This window comes from Gavialis gangeticus, unplaced genomic scaffold, assembly GCF_001723915.1.
Source record: "Gavialis gangeticus isolate Ggan-Ray unplaced genomic scaffold, GavGan_comp1, whole genome shotgun sequence".
In the NCBI taxonomy this organism is placed as follows: domain Eukaryota; kingdom Metazoa; phylum Chordata; order Crocodylia; family Gavialidae; genus Gavialis; species Gavialis gangeticus.
In genome coordinates, this window is record NW_017729028.1 from 18818891 (window position 1) to 18823183 (window position 4293).

The following is a 4293-nucleotide window of genomic DNA, read 5'->3' on the forward strand; positions in this document are numbered from 1 at the left end:
CCCCCCCCCCCCCCAAGCCCCTACCCACCCAGACTGAGTCCCATTCCCCCACACCCCGTATGGCTCTTGATCAGGCCTGCATCATTTCCCTGCATGCCCAGTTGGGCCTGCTGGCCTGGATCAGACTTGCTGCCCTCCCCCACCTTCTGCACCCCACAGACCTGAATTAGGCCTGCTGCCTCCTACTACCCTGGCTCCCCTTCCCTGCCCACTCCCCTGGGACAGCACCAGCGGCACAGCGGGGGACATAGGGTGTGGGGGTGAGCCCTGAGGATGGGGGGCAGAGGGGAGCCCTGGGATGGGGGAAGCACGGAGGGAGCCTTGGAGGTGGGCGGGGGGTAGGGGAGCAAGGTGGGGAGCCCAGAATGGGAGGGGAGGGCGAGAGGGATGCTTATCCTTATGGCTCCCCTGCCTGCCCCCACTGTCACTCTGGGGAAAGACGGAGCATTCCCCTGGGAATGGCTGGGAACGGTGCCTTTTGGGATTCCAGAGCCCAGCTTCCAGCGGGCTTGTCTAATGTGACTGCGACAGGAGCTGCCTAAAACCAGTTAAAGATAATCCTCCCTGGAAGAGGATTATCTCTGAGCTGCTCAGAGGGCCCTTAGCTCATGTTTTCCTCCCCTAATGTGTGGACCCTCCTCTTCTTAGAGCCCTTAACATGCAGTTAAGGTAGCATATAGCAATACCCTTCGACAGAATTTAAGTTCCTGTGTCCTATTTTTAAGTGCCTCCCTTCTTTTCTGAATCTCACCATTAATGCACAAATAAAACTCTTTGGCTACATGTCTGCTTTTGTAGAATTAAAGCTACTGGGCCTTATTGGTGTGGCTAGTCCTTACACACAGATAGTCTCCCTAGCATCCTATTTTTTTTCTCCTGGGATGAGTTGTGGGGATAAAGACAACTTGTGTGTGTAAAGTTCACAGCATCATATCCTGTGTTCCTACTTGTGTAGCATGCTGCATGGGAAGTTACGGAAAGAAAATGTGTGAAAAGGTAGAGCAGACTTGAGTAGCTCTTACTGCTTCTGACAGTCCTAAATAAAACTCATGTGGTAAGGAATAAAGGTGAGGTGAGTAAGAGGGTAATGGCTCAGAAAGTACTTTGTAATCTCACCAGGAATAGAGGTGGATTGGCACTGAAGTTAAAGTCACTGAAAACTTCTCCCACCCTGAGCTGTTGACATTTTATTTTCTCCTGTCTTAACTCTCCAGGAAATAACAGAAGTATCAAAATGACAAAAATGTACTCAAATAGAAGTCCAGGCCTGACTTAACTTCATGTCAGTGTGGGAGGAAATTGCTTCTTCTTTAAGCACTTGGAGCTTCTCTTTCACAGAGGAATAAAAGCATTGCCTCTGCGAATACTACAGAAATAAAGACACGGGGTCAGAGCCTTGGCTGGGGTGAGTCCGTGCGGTTCTGTTAAAACCACTGGAATTGTGCTGGTGTACACCTGGCCCAGCTCTGGCCAGCGGTTTGGTTTGGCACGTTATGGGGCTGGCCTGTGTTGCTTGAGGTTTTATTTCCCCATTCATGTAGGACTACTCTGTGTAGCAGGCTTGTCTTTTGGAGCTTGGGTTGAGGCCCAGGCTTGAAATCTTGCTGTTTTGATTGGTGGAGCTCATCCCCCAATCAGGAGGCAGCCTGAGGAGTTCAGTCACGCCCCTTTCCTGAGGGGAGGGGGAAAGGAGTGTCCGTCCGTCCCCCCTGCCCCCGGACCTGATTGAAGACTGCAACATTCAGGTCTGGAAGACTTCAGGGGCAGAGCCCTGGAGCATATAAAAGTTGCTGTGTGCCCAGCATGAGGGAAGCACGTCCAGGAGAGAGAGAGGAGGGGGCTTAGAAGAGCTGAGGAGAGCTGCTCAGCAGGGCAAAGCAGTAGCCCAGAAGTGCCTCTGAAGACTGCCATCAGCAGGAAACATTAGACAGGTCCAGCAGATAGGCTCTCGGTGTGCAGCATGGTGTCCAGACCCTGGGAGCTTCATGAGGCGGCTCAGGTCTGCAACATCTGTCGTGGCTAGAGACGCGATGCACAGGCTGGTGCATGGAGTAGGACCTTTGGAGCGCTTGGGCGGCTCAGGTCCTCAACCCCTGAAACTTGGCTGGGAGGTCAGTGCAGGAGGCACTGCACGGAGGGGCCAGGAGCAGACTGATCCTGGTGCTGCACAAGGCAGCCCAGGCCTCTGACCCATAGCAAAAGGTTGAGTCCAGAGAACCAGACGGTGATTGGGCTACTGAGCCAGCCAAGAGGGACGAGCCAGAGGCCCCAGAAGCCCTGCATAGCGGAGCCCCATTCCAGGGGACAGCGACCACCCTCCAGGCCTGGGAGCCGTGAGTTGCAGGGAAAAGAGGATTCCCACAGGGGAGAGGAGTCCCCCCCGGTTTGTTAAGGGCTCCTAAAAGGGGAGGTCCCACTGAGCGGGCCCCCCTAAAATTACCAGCTTCTTTGTAGGGCTTGGGAAAAGCCCAAGGGCATTGGGGTATCCCCTTGGGATTGTTTACTTTTAGGTTTATCTGTTTCAGATCAGATACTTACCTATGACTTACCTGTATCTGGAGCACTGGTATAAGGTTTTATGTCATTTACCTAGAGGGTATTGTTTAGGTCACCAGTTTAGATCTCTTATAAATATATTTATACATTGTACATATGTTTGTATTCAGGTACCTTTCCCTTGTGATAAGTTAATGTAAATAAATGTGTATATAGTTAAGTCCCCTGACTGTTCTGGCCTGGTTCTATAGGGACGGAGGGGAACTGAGCAGTCTGCAGTTCCCTCCCCTTCAACTGGAGAAGGGGAGTATATACCTGTTTGCACAAACATCTTTTTTTTTCAGCGGGAAGTTACAACTCTGGACATAATTAGAAGTAGGGATGTAAATATAAATTTAAAAATATTTAACCTTCTCCTGGAGCCCTGTGACTGTGGGGAGGAGGAGAGAGGAGGCAAGCCCTGCCAGACAAGGCTGGGAGGCAGGGAGCACCAGTGAACCAGCAGCTAATTGCTTAATTGATGAGTCATTAGGCTGCTGGCTGTTCTCCTCTTAGGCTATGGGTATCAGTCCCCCTCACTCCCTCCCTCCCTCCTGTCTGCCCTGCTGCTTTCTGATTATTGCTGTGGCTTCCCTTCACCCGGTTCATGCCAAACTGCACCCACCCAGAGCTAAAAGATAACTGGTAAGCTAACCAGTTATCACTGCACTTATCAGTTAAACAATTAATTGTTTAAATTTTCACATCCCTAGTTAAAAGGTCAGATATCCTAAGGGGACATATCTCTTCATAAGCTTCCTTTGGCTATTTTGCTGTGTTAGCCAGCTGGACTGGTAGCAAGAAGGTACTTGGGTACCATTAGCAGTCTGCACATGAGCAACTTGCTTCTGTTTTCCCTCTTTCTCACTCTTTTTCCATCCAGTGGGCTCTGAGCTCCTGTACTGCAGATGGAAGCACATTTATTCTCTGCTTCTTGTACATTTTGCTGCCTTCCCTTCTCCCTGTGCATTTGTTCTTATGTTCTTGATTCTCCTTTGTGTTCCCTGGTTATTTCCCCTTCCTCGGGTGGTCCTCCTTTCTTCCAGCTGTTTGCAATGGCTCCCCTTGGTCTGGTGTCCCCTTGTTTCTCATCCTCCCTATGAGAGTTTAATTCCCATCTTATGGCTCCTATCTTTCCCTCGACATAAAGCATCTTTATTCACTGGTTGAGGAGTGGAAATTCCCTTAGGTGCTCTTCTTTCCCCACATTTGGCTTATGTGCTAAACCCTGAACTCAGCAGGATGGACTCCTTTCCCAGCAGGATGGACTTCCCAGTCATAGTTTCATAGTTAGTAGGGTCGGAAGGGACCTGAGCAGATCATCAAGTCTGACCCCCTGCCATGGTAGGAAAGAGTACTGGGGTCAAATGACCCTAGCAAGGTGTTAGCTAGCCTCCTCTTAAAGACCCCCAGGGTAGGAGCCAGCACCACTTCTCTTGGAAGTTGGTTCCAGATCTTAGCCACCCTGACAGTGAAGTAGCACCTCCTGATGTCTAATCTGAGTCTACCCTCTGCCAGCTTGTGACTGTTATTTCAAGTCACTCCTGGTAGCCCTTGGGGGAACAGGGACTCCCCCAATGCCTGCTGGTCCCCCCAACTAGTTTGTAACAGGCCACTAGATCCCCCCTCAGCCTTCTCTTGTGGATGCTGAACAGGTTCAGGTCCCTTAGCTTCTCCTTATAGGGCCTGCCCTGCTGCCCCCTGACCATGCGAGTGGCCCTCCTCTGGACTGTCTCCATGTTGTCCACATCGCTCTTG